The 19,366-nt window shown below is 41.8% G+C and overlaps 1 long non-coding RNA gene across 1 annotated transcript in view; it reads right to left on the minus strand.

Annotated features, from left to right (window-relative positions):
• Window positions 1-317: 317 nt before the first annotated feature.
• The window catches only part of LOC122210136, a 433,134-nt gene continuing 414,085 nt past the window's right edge, over window positions 318-19,366 (minus strand). The window contains exons 3-4 of the long non-coding RNA XR_006197930.1: window positions 1,074-1,247; window positions 318-607 (exon numbers count right to left, since the gene is read on the minus strand). This is a non-coding gene — a long non-coding RNA (uncharacterized LOC122210136). The remainder of the gene's footprint in view (window positions 608-1,073; window positions 1,248-19,366) is intronic.

Genomic DNA, 19,366 nt, shown 5'->3' on the forward strand with positions numbered 1-19,366 from the left:
GGGGAACTCCTTGGAGTGTGATGTTTTTTAAAAACGATTTCCTTTCTTTTTCAAGAAATACTCAGGCCAGATTCATAGCTCCCCGTCTCATAGAACAACTCTGCCATTTCTGAGCAGTTCCAAGGTTAGCCTGATAAACATCACCCAAAGAACAGAAAATCTTGATAACCTTCAAGATAACTCTGATCGTCTTAAAATTCATAATGACTCTGGTTATCAACAAAGCGGAACAGTGATGGAATTAGAAGTGCTTTGCAGGCGTGGAGTGTAAGAAAGCATCTGCATTTGGAAATCAAATCCCATCCCTGTCACTTACTGATACAGTAAGGGTTTATTAGCACATGGTGTTACTATGTCCTAGTTTCCCCAGCCCACCTAGATCTATCTGGCAGGGTTTCAGTTTGTTTTTTTTTTTTAAGACTCTATTGGGATTGCTCAGGAAAGCTCTTCTACAAAGTATAAAACACACCATCCTAAAAGACTGTGGTGTACATTTGACTGCTTCTTGGCTCTCTTCTCCCCATGTTTTCAAAGCATTCTCTACCTTCCATACTCTCTGCTGTGCACTTACATTTGGGGAACCAGCAAGAATATACCCAAAGAAAATCTGCAAAAGAGGACAATTACAGAGACACTCATTACCATTTATGTAATAGTACTCTGTCTGTTGAAAGTGAGCAAAAACCCAAGCAAACAAAACCCGTGACTTATCCCGAGAAACAGAAATAAGTATTTATCCCATACAACACAGGCATTGCCAAAACAGCATAAAATCTCCTTGACAGACTCAAACCCAGACCTACTCGTTTCAAAATTCTTAATTATTTAGTTTCACTCAGAGGACATGACGTGTTTACTAGCCGTGATGGTGTAGTAGGGCAGAAATTCTCTAACTTGTGAAATTTTACCCTTATAGAGTCAAATCCTGTCTTGACACTGGGGGACAAGTAATCAAATCGCACCTAGTCTCAGTTTCCTCATCTGTGAAATGGAGAGCACGATGACCCCAGAGTGGCTGAATTCACGGCTCAAGTCATATCGGGATTTAGTTTCTGTCCATCTTTCAACCCTACCTTTTTCTGTGCCAGCTTTTCTTAGGATCCAGGGTGGCCTCCACTTCTCCAGCCTTCTACTGGGTTGAAATCCAGCTGAAATGAGGACGTCTCTTGAAAAGTCCTGGGGAACGTGGGGCTGAGTGAAGTCTGACAGTCCTGTTCCACCCAAATTCAGAGTCAATGCCTTCAAATCTGCAGAGATATAAAGAAAGAAGTGATGACTCCCCAAACAAAGTAAGGGATGGTGGCCCCAAAATGGAAAAATGGATGTGCCAAAGGCAAATCACAAATGTTTGCCATGTGTGCCCAACTGAAAATCAATGGTAACATTCTCTGTGCCAATGTTGCTTAACTTGACTGCAGATTAGAATCTCCTGGAGAGATTGTTAACAAAACAAAACAAAACAAAACGCTCTCCAGGATCTAACCCAGAAAGGTGAAATCAAACACCCTGAATGAGAACTAGACGTCAGTATTTTTTAAGCACCCCAGCCAATTCTAATATTTTGCCAGGGTGAAGAACTCTATGTACATTTGTATAAATACAGACCTTCATACAAGCCACCCATCCACACAGGATACCTGGGCACAGGACTTTCTTTTGAAAGCTATTCTATAGAATCTAAATCTAAATATAAGAAGCTTAAAAGACTTCAAATTTAGAAGAGACTAAATTAGGGGCACCTGGGTGGCTCAGTTGATTAAGCGTCTGACTTCAGCTCAGGTCATGATCTCAGGGTCTGTGGGTTCAAGCCCAGTGTTGGGCTCTGTGCTGACAGCGCAGAGCCTGGAGCCTGTTTCAGATTCTCTGTCTCCCTCTCCCTCTGCCCCTCTCCCACTCCTCTGTCTCTCAAAAATAAATAAATGTTAAAAAAATTTAGAAGAGACTAAATTCTTATGAACATCACTATCTCTCAAGTAATTAAAGATCTTCAGAATTTGAAAAGATGTAGATATGAATGAGTTGCAGCCTCTGCTCAAAATATGAATCAGTTAAAGTGCATTCTGATGTTGTCCAGTTGTTTCTTGTACATCTCTAATGATTGTGAACTCATAACTGTAGGGAGGAACAGAGTCCAACCTTGGAATATTTTTCATAGCTCTGACTTCCTAAGACCTACATATTACCTAGGATTCTGATCCAGAAGCTCTACAAAATCACTCCAATCTCTCCATTCCTCCCTCTGCCCCCCACTGCCTCCTCTCCCTGTCCCTAACTCTCCAATCAGCACTTCAACTTTTCCCCCAGTCTAATTCTTCATCTAATCCTCATATGGCAATATGTTGCAACTTTTACTGGGACACACTTTTCTGGGTGCACTCCAGGCAATCTCTATGCCTCAAACTACTCCTGGTTATGGGACACAATGCCCATAGTCAGTCAGAGAGCTGGACCTGTTCCAGGTTTCTTTTTAACTACTTCATTATTATGCCACCTATAGTTAAAAAAAAAATGGATGGGGAACAGTTAATAAAACTGAGGAAACAAGAAAACAAATGATAGAAATAAACCCAAGCAAACATGTTTATGGCAATGAATGCATATTTTTTTAAGCTCCCCAACGAAAAGTCAGAGACTCAGAGACTGGAAAACTCAACACCCAAAAAACAAACAATCCAGTGAAGAAATGGACAAAAGACATACATTTTTCCAAATAAGACATCCAGATGGCCAACAGACATATCAAAAGATGCTCAACATCACTCATCATCAGGGAAATACAAATCAAAACTACAATGAGATACCAATGCACACCTGTCAGAATGGCTAAAATTAACAACACAGGAAACAACACATGTTGTTGAGGATGTGGAGAAAGGAGAACCCTCTTGCACTACTGGTGGGAATGCAAACTGGTGTAGCCACCCTGGAAAACAGTATGGAGGTTACTCAGAAAGTTAAAAATAGAACTACCCTATGATCCAGCAAATGCACTCCTAGGTATTCACCCAAAGAATACAAAAATAGTGACTCAAAGGGATATCCACACCCAGTGATTATCAACAGCAGTATTATCGACAATAGCCAAATTATGGAAAGAACCCAGATGTCCATTGACAGATGAATGGATAGAGAAGATGTGGTATGTGTATGTGTGTGTGTACACACACACACACACACACACACACACACACACACACAATGGAATATTACTCGGTGATCACAAAAAATGAAATATTGCCATTTGCAACAACATGGATAGAGCTAGAGTGTATTATGCTAAGCGAAAAAGTCAGTCAGAGAAAGACAAATATATGATTTCACACATATGTGGAATTTAAGAAACAAAACAGATGAACAGAGGAGAGGGGAAGGAAACATGAAATAAGATAAAAAACAGAGAGGGAGGCAAACCATAAGAGACTGTTAAATACAGAGAACGAGTGGAGGGTTGCTGGTAGAGTGTTGGGTGGGAGGATGGTCTAAATGGGTGATGGGCATTAAGAAGGGCACCAGGTGTTATATGTAAATGAAGTATCACCAAATTCTATTCCTGAAATCAATACTATACTTATATGTTCACTAACTTGAATCGATATTAAAAATAAAATAAAATAAAATAAAATAAAATAAAATAAAATAAAGCAAAATAAAATAAATGAAATGATGAACATAGGGGGAAAAAGAGAGGTGAACCATAAAGCAGACTCTTAATTACACAGAACAAACTGAGGGTTATTGGAGGGGAGGTGGGGGGGATGGGCTAAATGGGCTATGGGTATTAAGGAAAGCACTTGTCATGCTGACCAGGGTGTTGTATGTAAGTGATGAATCACTAAATTTTACTCCTGAAACTAATATTACACTATAAGTTAACTAACTGGAATTTAAAAACTTGAAACAAACAAAAAACTCTGAATCCAACTTTATGCTGTTTCCACTGGCCAGACCTAAAAAACAAAATTACTTATTTGGGTTAAATAGAAAAAAATATGAAAGAGGTGCCGGTCTATTGCAAACCAAAGTTAACCTGGGAGCTACAAAATGATTGTCAGGCACTGTAGAATTCAAGTAAAGTATCTTAAATAGAACAGATTATTTTATACTGATAAATACACAATGTACAAGGCACACCAACAGTCACAATGCTTACTTATTGAAATCATTAAATACCTTAAACTAAATTCCTAGCAATACAAGGGACAGAGAACATATATACTTTGGTGCTGAGAGATTTTAACTCTCAAGAGTTTTTGACCCATTAAGTAGACCAAAATAAATAACAATGTACAGGATGTTCATAATATGAGATTGATTGAGAAGACTTTTAAATATTACACCAAGAAGGGGAGTCTGGGTGGCTCAGTCGGTTAAGCATCTGTCTTTGGCTCAGGTCATAATCTTGCTGTTTGTGTGTTTGAGCCCTGTGTCAGGCTCTGTGCTGCCAGCTCGGAGCCTGGAGCCTGGAGCCTGCTTCGGATTCTGTGTCTCCTCTCTCTACCCCTTGCCCACTTGTGCTCTGTCTCTCTCTATCAAAAAAAGTAAACGTAAAAAAAATTTAAATATTATACCAAGAAGATAATGAAACTTCTTTTAAGAGCTCAATTAGTACGGTTTCTCAAATTTATATAATATTAGATCACACACACTCAAAACAAAAAGTGGTAGTTCAAGTCACATTCTCTGTGAATATATTGAAAAGTATATAAAATTATATAGAAATTGCTATTTTCTGAGCATATATAACAGAAAACATTCTTTAAAATCTAAATGAACAAACAAAAACTAGAAAAGCCCAAGCTTTTACAAATTAAAACTCTCTGCTACATAATATGTTCGTCAAAGAGAAAAATGAAAACATTGGTTATAGATTACTTAGAAATAAATTTTCTGAGAAGACACAGAATACAAAAATGTGATGGTTCAAGATTTTAGCCTGAAAGTTTATTATTAAACAAGAAAGGATGAAAAGAAATGAACTAAGGAAGGCACCTCAATGAGATTTTTTTCAAAGGCAGCAAGTGAAAACTAAGAAAAGTATAAGAAAGAAATGAAGGGGAGACTTTTTTTAAAACCCAGTAATGTATGGAAACAAATCTATAACCTGCATAGTGAATATATAAACCTGAATACCATTTTGTTTTTAAACAGAAATGTTAAAAAATTAGAAAACAGAATAATAGCTAACATTATTAGTTTTGTGCCTGGCTCTGGTTAACTCTTATTAACAACGCTACAAGGAGGGTACTATTGTTACCCTCATTTTACAAATGAAGAAAGTGAGGAAGACAACAGAGAACTGGTGAGCCTAAGATCACCCAAGAGGCAAGCAGCAGAGGTGAGATTAAAATCCGGCCACCTTGCTCCACAACGGACTTCTGACCAGTGCTTTAGTTAGCCTCTCAACACTATGGAGAAATGCGAATTTTTTAAAAATCCTACAAATTAGTAATTTTTAAGATAATGCCATGTATAATAAATAATAATCATATACCAAATAAATATGAAAATTGTAATATTGATGGTGTTCTAGGAAAACACAAATTATAAAAAATTGACTCTGTGGAAATCGGAGTAGAACACTAACTTTGTAGAAATTGAACAAGTCATAAAAATCACCTCTGAAGAAGGTACTTGGCCTGAATTATTCTAAATGTTAACTATTTCAACATTTCAAAAATAAGTAACTCCCATGTTTTGTTCAAGAAGAAATAAAAAGAGAAAATGTGTCCTAATTTCTTTAGTGAGGTTGACATAACTCTATTGCTGAGATCTAACAACTACGAACAGGGAAGGAGGAAGCTTCAGTCCAATCTTACTTACTGGCATAAACGCACAAAATAAAACACTAGCACCCCGACTCAGCTATGCTTGGGAAGAGTAATTCACCAGGACCCAGCAGATTTTACTCCAGGAAACCAAGGATGATTTACTGTCAGGAGTCAATTAATATTTAGAAGTCTATTAACATAATTTATCATATCAGTGGGTCAAAGAGGAAAGACCATCATCAAATACTTAAAAGGTTTCTGACAAAATTTGATATTCACCTCTGCCTTATTTAAAAAGGCAGAAATCTTGGAATAGAGACTTTGCTAACCTTGTAAAAGAACAGCTTCCAGGTATCAATAACCAGTTCTTTACCCACCTACAAACACCAGAAACACAACCATTAATGTCGTGGACAAAATTAAGGTCCCTGCTTTTTAACAGTTTAGATATTTAAAAAGAGAAGTAAAAAAAACCCTCCAAAATACTAGGTTACAAATTAAAATGACACTGAGATGGGGCACCTGGGTGGCTCAGTCGGTTGAGCATCTGACTCTTGATTTCGGATGAGGTCGTGATCCCAGGGTCGTAGGATCGAGCCCCATGTTAGGCTCCACACTGAGCATGGAGCCTGCTTATGATTCTCTCCCTCTCTCCCTCTCCCTCTCTCTCTCTCTGTCTCTCTCTCTCTAAAATAGAAGTTAAATAAATAAATAAATAAATAAATAAATAAATAAAACAACGAGCTATCATGTCTCACCCATTAGATGGCAATTACCAAAGAGGCAAAAGATAGCAAGTGTTGGCAAGGACGTGGAGAAACCGTAACCCTTTCACACTGGTGGTGGGAACATAAAGTGGTACAGCCAGAGTGGAAAACTGTACAGAGGTTTCTCAAAAAAATCACAAACAGAACTACCTTATGATCCAGCAATCCCACTACTGGGTATTTATCCAAAAAAAAAAAAAAATCTAAAATCAGGATCTCAAACATATATGCACTCTCATGTTACTGCAGAATGATTTCCAAGAGCCAAGATACGGAAACAACCTAAATGTTCACTGACAGGAATGGATCAAGAAAATGTGGTGTTTACATATGCAGTGGAATATTATTCAGCCTTAAAGAAAAAAGAAAATCCTGCCACATGCAGCAACACGCATGAATGCTGAGGACATTCTGCTAAGTGAAATAAGCCAGCCACAGAAGGTCAAATACTGCATGAGGCATCTGAAATGGTCACACTCAGAGCAACAGTAGAATGCTGATTTCCGGGCGCTGCGGGGAGGAGGGAAAAGTGAGCAGCTGTTCAACTTGTACGTATAAAGTTGCAGTTTTACAAGAAGAGTACATTCTGGAAATGTGCCGTACAAAAGTATGCTTACACATGGCATCACTGTATTGTACACTTAAAAATTTGTTAAGAGGGTAGCTCTCATGTTAAGTGTTCTTTCCACAATAAAAAAAAGAATTCCCTATTTAACAAAAGAAAATAGAAATTGCTTGATGCTTTGACTCTTAGTACAGGGGTTGAGAATCAAATATAATTTTTTTTAATTTATCATCAAAAAAATTATAAAAAGGTTAGCTTAATGCCAGGCCGGATGCACACACACACAATGACGTTAGGGTTGGGTCTGGATCCCAGCTGCATCACTCACTAGCAACTGAACACCACTTTGGTAAATTCCTTGGCTGGTACAAGTGTGAGTTTCCTGTGTATGAGGAACACTGAACCCTTCCCATAAAGGACAGTGAGGATTACACAAGCAGACACAGGCAAGGGGCCTGACTCCCGGCAAAGGCTGAAATCATGAATGGTCTTAGGATGAGTGGGAAACAATATGCGTGTAGCTCTAGAAAACACAACAGGAAAATGAAAGAGGTCAGTAAGATGGCCAGGAGGTGATGTAAAGACATACAAGTAAGCAGTGAAAATCAGTTACACAACAGAAGTCCCCAAAAGGTCCCCCGTTCCCTGTTGCCAGTACTTTGCACATACTGTCATCTTTCCTGGGAGTCCCTTCTCATGCCATATCTATGCCATCCCTGCCTAGCGCGCTAGGGGCACTTGGAATTATCATTTGGATTCCAATGAGTCATCACCCTCTTGTGATGTGGAAGCTTTTTCTGACCCCCATGTCAAATCCCCTATCGTGTACTCTTACTGGAGCATCTCCTTATCAAAGCAGAAATTCCGTATTTATTTGTGGATTGGATTAATTCCGATTCTCCCCTCAAGACTTAGATTCTCACATGGTGCACGGTGCAGCCATTAAAAATTATGTTCACATAAAAGGATTTAATGTCTACATGCTACTTACAGTATTTTAAAATGCATCCTCTAAGTCAGGATGTAACCAACAATCATAATTTTTATTTATGTTTTTTCTTTTTTTAATGTTTACTTATTTTGACAGAGAGAGCGAGCGAGCACAAGTGGTGGAGGGGCAAAGGGAGAAAGAGAGACAGAGAGACAGAGAGAGAGAGAGAGAGAGACAGAGAGAGAGAGAGAACCCCAAGCAGGCTCCATGCTGCCAGCACAGAGGCCAATGTGGGGCTCAAACCCACAAACCATGAGGTCATGACATGAGCTGAAATCAAGAGTCGGATGCTTAACCGACTGAGCCACCCAGGTGCCCCTACAATCCTAATTTTTAAAAGCACACAGTGCATATATACACATGCATAAAAGAATACAAAGATATGCAACAAACATAGCAACATATTAACAATGACACTAGATTTTTTATTTTTAACTTTTCTTTCTTTTTAATAATCAACAATACTTTTAAATGTTTGGTATAAAGCAATACTTCCTCCCCTTTAAATGATACACAGGGGTTTAACAAATATCTGAGTTTACAAAAAACTCAAAATAGATACTTTTTAAAATTTTTAACCATCTGATGACAGGTGTTCTGGTGGCAAGTCACTGATGCGGACCACCTATAAACACATACATTACCTAAAAATGTTTCCTTTCAGAAGATTCTGTTCCCAGCCAATAAACTATCATTCATACATAAGAGAACAAAGGATTGCACATAATAAGAAAGCATCACCAATGAAAAGAAAAGCTGGAGAAATATTATAGTCTGTCAAAAACAAGAACAATCCCCTATTGCAGCCCCCACGGAATCACACCCACACACACACCCACACACACACACACACACACACACACACACACACACACACACACACCCATGCCAATGGGTCATCAGGTATACAATGGGCATCTATTATGTGACTCAGCCCTGTGCTAACGGCTCTAAGGGCTTACTCCCTGTCCTCAACGAAGTCATTGGCAACCGAGACCAACGTGCTGAGGAAAAGAGAATCAACAGCATAAAATGGGACGAGAACACTGGCGAACAAGTGGTCAACGGCAGTGCCGCACATTTCAGAGCTAGACCTTCCTACCCGTCACAGGCTGACAGCAGGACTCCCGGTGTTGGTGTGAATCAACAGCCTTGCTGTTTCCACTGCATCACCATAAACAGAAGCACGGATGGAGGAACTCCTGTGCTAAGAAAACGCAAACAGCTTAAGCAGGTTCCACTCTTTCGTCACCTACCCACCTGGCAGTGGCCCCCCCCAGTCTGCCTGCAGAGCCAAGCACTGCTTGGAAAGTACTTGTTCCATCTTTGGCATCTGCTTTCTTCCCCTGCAGAAGGTCTTTCCTGGCTTCCCAAGCCTGAAGCAAGTCCCCACCTCTGTTTGGTTATGGTTCTTGCCACCCTACACTGCACTTTCTCCTCCACTTCTCTGATGCGCCCACTAGGTAAGACTCTTGTGGTCATCTTTTATGTATCTTCATATGCCCAGGTCCTAGCTCTATGGCCCTGAACATACTCTGAGCTAAGAACATGTCACTTGTACTGAATGAATGAAGGAGGGAATGAATAAATGAAATCCAGCTCCGGACTCCTTTACAACATTGAATTGTCTCCTCAAGCTTTTCCACGCACCGGAGACGTCTTTCACTCAACTGATCTCCACATGTTGAAATTCTAATCCTCCTCCTTAAAGGTGTTAGGACAAGTGCCATGTATACCACAAAGGCTGGCAGTGCCTTCTTGCCATTCTTATGGTCCTTTAGCGGGATTTCCTGTACCATTCTACCCAGATGCAGTGACACTTGTGGACATATTTTATACACCTCCCCCCTTAGTCACACAGCACGCTGTGATGACCAAGCCTGTGTGTCTCCTGTCTCCTTGGCTCTCTCCTAGCTACCACCACACTGTAGGTAACAAATAAACAGGAGGTGGGCAATGGATAAATGCAGGATCCATGGCCTGGAGACGTCAGTGCAGTGTTCATTTCCCCCATGGCTGGATTTGGCAAATTCAAGCGGAGCAGAAAGGAAAGTGGTGAAGACAAGTTCTTGGATCTTATTCAGAGCTCAGATATTCCCATCACCGCCATCTTTCATGAGACACGCTCTTACTCGGTCTATCAGGAAATGTATGTGACTTCCTGTATGTATCTGAATGAACTGAAGGAGTCAGAAGAAACATGAGACAATCATGTGGCGGGATGTCACGGAGGAAATGTTTTCTGGAAACCCAGCCTTTGAGGAGAGGGATGCAATGACATCCAGACTCTGTGTCATCGAAATACACTCTGAAGAGAGAAGAGGGGATGGTCCCAGGTGAGGGGATGGCTGTTCTTGCTCTCTAACTTGAGGCCTCCCAGACACACTGTTTCCCTTCTGTCTGGGCTGGATCTTGGCAGTTCCTACAGCAAGAAGGGGAGTTATTTTGGGGAGACAGTTGATACGTGGCGAGTACTCCTTGAAATGTTAAATGTCTCCCAGATGGAGATACTTAGCATTTGTAGGAGGAATAATTTGGAGGAGAAAAAATGCATTTGTCTTTTTGGCATCCTGCGGATTCTGTTAGAGAAGAAAGAGAACACTGTGATTCCTGCCATCCACATGTCAGTGTTTTCTTGGAATTTTTCAAGTCCCAGTGGCTGTGCTGCTTCTTCTCCTAGGGGTATCAAGTTTTGGATGTGCCAAAGCTCAAGGGAAAAGTGTCCTGGAACTGAGTCTCAGAGGTGAGACAGTAACCAAAGTTCCCAGAAGTCATCAGAGTTCATCCTCTTATCCTCCAGTGGCAACTGCTTCACTCATGTACACCAGATGGTTTTCTCCTTAGGTGTGATCTCTTATGTACAGAGAAGGTTGCAAAATATAGAGCAGACTAGTCTAGAACACCAGGAATTAGGATGCGTTGAGTTCTGGGCTTGCTTCTGCTGTTAACTTTCTTGGTAGCCATGGGTAAACCACCTTATATCACAAAGCCTTGCTTTTCCCACCTGTGAGATGAAGGGGTTGGGTTAAATAATTCTTATATTCCTCCCTCTAATTAAAGAACGACACTATCACTCCAGCTGCTAAGGCTGTGAAGAACAAAGGTATCATTATTATAGGGACACATGAACTTGTCCTTCAACTAGGAAGGGAAGGCTTCATTGAATTGTCTATCATACCCACTATTCATGGAAGGGATAGAGAACATCACTCACAAAAAGACTAAATCCATGACCCTTTTTTACTTACTCATTTTCCAAACACCCCTAAGATCTCCATGGCTTACCAATAAGGCTCACCAGTAAGCACCTATGAGTAAGCACCTGCCGTTAGCACCAGGCTGAATTAAAGCAGATAAGAAAGTTCAGCAATGACACTGAAAACCTGTAAGTGGGTGGCCAATATGTTCCCATGACACTGAGGTATGTAAAGTGTACTTTATTTACCTCCTATGACTAGCATCACACTCTGTAGGAATTCCCACCTTCCTTTGGTGGATGGGTAGGTAAATGGCGGAGTGGAGGGCTCTACATTTAGCCCAAATACAGCAAGCCAGATCCTGTTCAATAATGTAAACAATTTTTATATGAAACGCACGCTTTTTTTGGACGAGATTGACTTCCCAATTCCCTCCTCTTCTCCTGATCACTCCCAAGATAGATTATGGGCAGTGGGGAGAGGGGAAGAGGCCGACCTTGGGTGCTTCCGTACTTCTGGCTTCCCCACTCTCTGCAGAAATGCACTGTGCCCAGATAATCACTAATCAGGATCTGAGGGAGAAGTCTGGAGCTGCTGAATTCAGTGACTGTCTTCTTATTTTGTCGGGACTCACATTCTGACTCAACCCCATATTGGGCTGGATATACTTGATTTCAAGGCCCCAGCTCCAGGATTCCTGTACGGTAGCCCCTACTGGCAGGGTAATTTCCTCACCCTGGGAAACTTCCCAAATAATAGACTCTTCTCTACACTCTTTCTCTTCCACGGTGATGCACAGGAAAATTTCTTGGTCCACTTTACAACATAGGACTCTAACATCACTTGGGAATGCTAATCCAGTCACTGTCTCTGTCTCTCTCCCTTCCAATCTTATTATATTAGTATCACTTTGATACAGAAGTCTCCATATTAATATTGGGGCAGCTAGGGAGGAGTCAAGTCCCCAAATCCCAACCTACCCTCCAGGCTTGATCCTGAAAAGAAATGGGCAGGATCCATGTGTCTCCCAACATCCACTTTTACTTAGTTTCACCCATTCTGAGCCAGGGGCTAAAGGGGGGTTTCTATCCTTCTTCTTTTATGAGAATTTCACTTATATCTTATCCTGCTCTTTTCTGAGCCAAAGGGTTTTTTTCTCTTGTTTTCCCTGGGGCTCTAATGGTACAACAGCTCTCTGGGAACATGATTATTGTGGTAGGAGATGAAAACAAATAAATAATATCTTAAAATATTATTCTCATTACCAAATTCATTCTTCAATTGCTGAAAGGGATTTACTTGACTTGGGAGGACTCACTTCCACTCTGTGCACCTTTCAACTATAAAATGAGGTGGTTGGACCTTCTATCCACTAAAATCCCTTCTAGATCCTATGTGTTGGACTCACTCCAGCCATGAGATGTGGTAAGAGGCTTGTAACTACCCATTCCATTCCATTCATAAGCCATATTAGGGTACTATTAAATTTCTTTGGCATCTCAGCTATCTTAGAGCTTATCAGCCTTTTGTCTAGCTAAACTCTGCTATGAGTTGTAGGCTTTAACAACTTAGTGTTGCAGTTATTTTAGGAAAAATAAAGAGGAGGAGGAGAGAAACAAGATGGCAGCCAACAAGAACGATTAAGTTCCCTTCTCACTGCTTGAAGCCTGAGACTGGTGAAAAGGGACAAGATCACAGACATATCAAGACAGAGGTCCTGGTACACTCTGCTATAACAAAGGATTAAGTCAGATGGAGCAGAGAAATTTCCCAACGAATTTTTAAGATCTGGAAAGCTGAAAGACTGGATATGGTGACACACATACACACAAGAGGCATTCAGAAAAAGGGTTCAGTGGCAGTGGCTGAGGGAGTGATGATTGTTCTCCAGATGGAGATTGCGTCAGTCATTCTAACACGCGTGTGTAGTCACCCCACTCTACACACACACATTGTCTAGGATTGCTTTTTTAACGACCAAAAAAAAAAAAAAAAAAAAAAAAAAAACCTTTGCTAAGCATGAATGTCACATTTCAGCGATTCTAAGTAATAAGGATGGGAAGGTGGCATACCACTCAGAAAAATAAAAAATAAAAACACTGGTCTGGGGAGAATGTACCGTTGAGTTACAATATTCTATTCTTTTGGTCTATCAGGAAATATTTATTAAGGCTGCTGTGTGCCAGGTGAGGAAATACTGTACTGCACAAGACAGGCACAGTCCCTAACCTTGCAAAGGTTATAATCAGGAAAGTAAGTTGAAAAATAAACCAACAATTCCATTTAAGCACAGTTCGTGCTACCACTCATGCTAGAAAGGAAGTAGAAGGGCTTCCATAGAAACCTAAACCTAAACACCTAACCTATCCCATGGTTGGGTAGGTAGGCAGTCAGAGAAGGCCTCTAAGAGATGGCCTTTGATGAACAGAACTATTATTATTCCAAATTGACCTGGATAAGGGTGCTTTCCACTAAAAAGAAAAGCCACCAATCCTTGGATTCCCCAATATCAGTCCCAAATGCATAGGAGTTGTCAGACCCTGAATCAAGACACAGTATGTCTTTCTCAAGGTCTTTCTCCCTCCTCAACTGTCTTCATTGATCAACTTAGAGGTTAAACCTCTAGAAGCCCTGCATTGCTTGCCTTTAATGGCAGGAGAGAAAATAAGAGGTTGGCATTTCTTGGGGCAACCCAAACTATGAAAACTCCTGCTAACACTTGAAACAGAAACGCTTACAAAGATTTGGATTTCTGGCATGGAGTCCATTTTATTTATTTATTTTGGAAAAGGAAGGAGATTTGAAAAAAAAAAAAAAAGAAAAAAGAAAAAAAACAAAACTCTAAAAGGATGCCTCCAAACTCCCTGGTTCCCAATGCAGTCAGACATCAATAATGTATTTTAAGGCCATGGATTTCTCATTCTTTGCTGTCTTCCGGGAGTCCTTGGGGGCCACCATATTGAGTTGCAGCAATAACCGTCTGGGCCACAACGGAGATCGTGCCTGGAATCATGCAGTGAACAGCCCAGAGCCCCCAGTCTCATTCCCTTAATGAGGGACTTGAAGACTTTACTGAACACTCGACTCACTCGAACTGACCTCACAGAAGGCTCGTAAGGGGAATGTTACCTGTCAGAGGCTGGTTTTCTTTAACTGATTTTTACATAGCGAGCACGGAATCACTCAGGAGAAGGAGCAACATCCTGAGGTTTTAAGACAGATACTTGTGGGTTCGAATCTGGCTCTATGATTTGCCTGCCGTCACACTGGGCCAGTCACCTTACCCTTCTGAGCCTCCGTTGACTCCTCTGTTCAATGGGAAGCATTTCTTTCCCGTAAGATTATAAAATTAAATTTTATATTTGCCAAATACACACATTTAAAGAAAAATCAAAGAGTGCTAAAAGTCTTACCATGAAACTCAGCAGTTTCAATCCTCCTCGATCCTGAATCTTGCTCCCTGGGGCAGCCACTCTCCACTGCTTTAGCTGATCCTCCTAATATTTACCTCCCCTTATTTAAATACTGTACATTTTTCTTGTTCTCGCCTTGTTTCTTGCTTATTTGGGTCTTTCCCTTTCAGCCTGGAGATTTCCTGCACTGAGTGGTGATCAGACTGAAGAGAGGACTCTAGAAAGCCCTTCGTGAGTTCCACGCATGCGGGGTATGGTGTTGGCTGATGAAACTTCTCCTAAGACGATGAGGCAGTGAGTCAGCTTGTTCATTGGAGAACCACAAGATTTCAGTATCTTGACGTCTTTTCTCATGGATCTGTCCGTTTCTCCAGATAAAAATCCTCCAAGAATCTGGATGAGGAGGACAAGGGAGCTGAGAGGCCCCAGGGTTTTCCCATTTCTCTTTCCAACTGTCTGCTATCCCTGTTGACCCCAAGAGTCCTGGGCTTTTCTCGTTTATCAATATAGAAATTCTACTTCCGTGTGGCAGGGGTGAGGGGTGGGAGGAGAGGGAGTTGTCTGACTGTGTCAGGGAGGGGCAGGGGGATCGGGAGGGTCAAAGCTCCATGTACAGTTTCTAAGTACCAACTCATTCCTGCCTTCCCTAGTACTCTGTGCCTCAAAATGCCGGTTATAACTGTCTCTGTTCTTCGATGCCACTCATCACCTTTTCTGTTTTCCACCTCCCAGAATCCATCTAAATCTCTCCTGGTCTATTCTGTGCTCTTTGTAAGATAATACCTTCCTCCCTCCCTCCCTCATTCCTCCCCTCCTTCCTGCTATCTCTCCGATGGGGTTTAAGAAGAGGGAAAAGAGATAAATTCTGGTGGCCAATCTGCCAAATTGCTTTTCCCTCCTTACCTTACCAACAGAAGTTCTGTTGGAAGACCTACCTGAGACAAAGGATAGAGGGTCTTGCTTAGTGCCTGGCACATACTTAAGTGCTCGATAACCATACCATGTCTCTCACCTTCACCAGGGACATTCTCTGACATCCCCAAAGGAAAGGGTCTGTGTGCCTGAGAGCTGTAAGATTCCTGGAAGACTTAGTGCGTCCCAGGGGAGGGTGAGGAGTCTGAAATACTCTGCTTCTCCAGGTCAATTAGCTCCATTAACTTAATTAAGCCTCAGGACAACTTCATTAAGCAGGTATTATTATCATTCCCATTTTATGTCCATTGTGTTAATATCCAGGCACTGTCACAATGGCCTGACGCAGTCTCTTGTTCAGGAAAGAAAGAAGAGAAACATCCCTTGACCCTCTGCCGGTGACCAGACATCAAAGAAATACATCCACTCTGCCCTGTGAGAGCCTTTCCAAGGCCAAGACAAACACAGTGGACAATAATTAAAGTGGTAAAAACAGATTTTATTTTCTATTTTACTCAGTAACTACTGACAGCAGGGCGAAAAGCGGGACTCCATTTCATTTGTGCAAAAACGATCTGGGTGTTCTGAAGGGAGAGTTAGGGGGAGCAGGGGCTCAGCCGAGTCAGAGAGGAGGAAATTTACAAAGGCTTGGTCAGGATAAATGAGATTAGGCCAGCTGTGTCTGCCAGCTGGCTGTCATCGAAGTTAGGATTCTACCCTCCTGCAGAGACTGGAAGACAGAGGTCCTATCCTTCTGATCAGTATATTTAAAATGAAAGGCTTTTCCTTGAGAAGAACACTTGAGTTTTAAGAGATGCATCTTTACAATTATAAGACCTTTTTAGTAAATGGCCTAAGAAAGAAAAGTCAGTGGTCTACGTCAGGTGTTGACTAAAACAGTCTCTGGGCAGCATGGAGCTTTCTCAGGCAGGCCCTTTGATAGGGGGCTGGGGTCAGCCTAAGGACAGGGCCTTCTGCTGTCAGAGGCTACGTCTGGACAGAGCTCTTATCTGCAGTTCTCTCCACCAGGTCCCACAAAGGCCGAGAATAATCGTCCCAGCACTATGACACGGACACACATGCGTGCATGCGCGCACACACACACACACACACACACACACACACACACACACACGCTCACCATGGAGAGTGATGACTAATAAGAGAAACGATGGTCCCGGGGTGCCCTGGTGCCTAAGCGCCCCTGCAGAGTTCCCAATCAATGCAAGGTTGGCTGTCGGCAGCTCGACTGAGTTACTCAGATTACAAATGAAAAGCAGCCCCCAGAGGGTGCGGCACTCCTGTAGCACAGAAGGAAAGCATAATTCTTGCTTACACTCGGCTTTGTGATCAGTTTCTCCCTGGGTAGCTACTCTTGTAACTTCTTTTTAGGACTGCCAATTTTGTAAACACACACACACACACACACACACACACACACACACACACATACACGCACAGAGAGCCCCAAACTTCTGCCAATCAAGTCTTTCTCATCTCTCTGCAGTGTTCTCTCCCCAACCAAGGGCAAGGTATTCATTTCTCTGTGGCTGCTTCAAATGAAGCAGTCTTTTGATAGTTTAAAAAATATGTTGAATAACTAGCAATATCAATAATATTAACTATTATTATTGTGTTTATTGTTATAATTTCTGGTTCCTGTGTCCGAAAGTCCACACACTGTTTCAGATTGTGCTAGTCACTATGTGGACATTATCTCTAAACCTCCCCCCAAACCAGAGCACTCACACAGGGGTATCATTTCCTGATAAATAAGGAAACGGGGCTCGGAGAGAGTAAACCACTTACTCAGGGTCACACAGCCAGCCTAGAGGGATTCAAACCCAAATCTATCTGCCCAAAGAGCTCAGGTTCTCCCGTGTCAGTAACATGCTGATAGGAATGCACTAGGCATAGGAAGAGCTGGCTTGTTTTTTCAGTAGAATTTTTTTTCAAGTTTATTTATTTTGAGAGAGAGAGAGAGAGAGAGAGAGAGAGCAAGTGGGGGAGGGGCAGAGAGGGAGAGAGAGAATCCCAAGCAGGCTTCTCAATGTCAACACAGAGCCCAATGCAGGGCTTGAACTCATGAACCATGAGATACTGACCTGAGCTGAAATCAAGAGTCAGACGCTCAGCCGACTGAGCCAGCCAGGTGTCCCAGAAGACCTGGCTCTCTAATTGGACAGCATCACCATCAAGAGAGGTTCAAAACTGCATCAGATAAAAACTCAGAGGATCTTCCACTACCCAAGAAATACTACATCTGGGACTTTTAGGTTTATGTCATAAGACAGACAGACAGAAGGAATGATGCCAAGCTATCTCCAAAGATCAGAGTGTGGTAAGCTCTTGGAAGAGCGGCAAAACTCAGAGCATCTGGTAGCTAAGGAGAAGCCCTGATGATTTAATACAATGGCCTTCCTCTACTATCCCTCACAGAAGGACCCTCGAAGTGGTAATCTTCTCTACAACACCCGTGACAGATGGTCCATCCTGTTGATATTTCAATGTCTGAAGTCTAAAATGCTGACAGTCCCAAAAGATTATTCTATCATCTTTTATGAGCTCTAGCAATTTTTTTTTTAGTTTTCTGCTCTGATAAACAAAAGTCTACCTTTCTCTTCTTTATGCTTGTTGATGATAATAAAATAATAACAGCTACGATTTACTGACAACTTACCACATGCCTAAGAGCTCTGTTGTATTATCTGAGTTCATCTTCAAAGCAACTCTTGAATGTAAGTATAATCATCCTTTTTTTTTTTTTTTTTTTTTGAGGAGTTGAAGAAACAGACTCCGAGCAGTAGAAAGCTCTGCCTAGAATCACATGGATAAAAAACAGCACAGCTGGGCTGAGCACCTGGCTCCATCAAAGCCCATGCTCTTGACCACCATGCCAAGAGCAAGAAACAAACAGAGTCCTTTCGTCCGCCTACTGCCCTTCTGATTTCTTAAGAAAGAGTTCGTGTGTTCTTTTTTTCCCCTCCCTCCTTCTCCCTTCCCTCCTGGCTCATCCAACTGTTCATTTTCCAAAAGGACTGGCAATGGAAATAATGTGAGGTCTGCAAGCTAAGATACAGAGCAAGGGTGGAAAGGCCAGCCTTCGTTTTGTAGCATCCTAGTGTTTTACTTGAGATGGCAAGTGGAGAAGATCTGGACAGTCCGTCTTGTCCCGTCTGGACAAATAACAATGCTTTGGGAGCCCTGGGTTCTTCGGACGCTGGGGAGTAGAACAGTGCTGTGGCTATATTCAAGCTTCTCATGCTGTGAATCTCAAGGGGAGGTGAGAGGTGAGGCCCCATCCTGTGGTGTGGGTGGCTTGGTAGAGTTGGATGACGGGGGCTCAGATGAGACTGATGTGAAGGAGGCAAAACAGACCTACACAGGACAGCTGGCAGTAAGAGTGTCCAAACAGGTTTTCAAAACCAGACAGCTGAATTAGTTTTAGAGAGCGAGCACCCCCTCTCCAACACCACACTGGTCATCCTGGCTTCCTCTCAGTCCCCTGCACTCAGCCAACTTCCTCCCACTACAGGACTTCGAACATGCTGTTCCCTCACCCAGGCATGCTTTTCCTTCTCTTTGCTCCAGTAACTTCCATTAGTCCTACAGACTGCAGTTCAAGTATTCCCTGGATTTTCAGACCAGCTGAAAACTCTACATTTTAAGTTTTCCTAGAATGAAATGCCTCTCCATTCTATGCTAACCATGTCTGTATATTTACATTTATTTCTGTGTTTAATATTTATCTTC

The sequence above is a fragment of the Panthera leo genome, chromosome E3 (assembly GCF_018350215.1).
Source record: "Panthera leo isolate Ple1 chromosome E3, P.leo_Ple1_pat1.1, whole genome shotgun sequence".
Lineage (NCBI taxonomy): Eukaryota > Metazoa > Chordata > Mammalia > Carnivora > Felidae > Panthera > Panthera leo.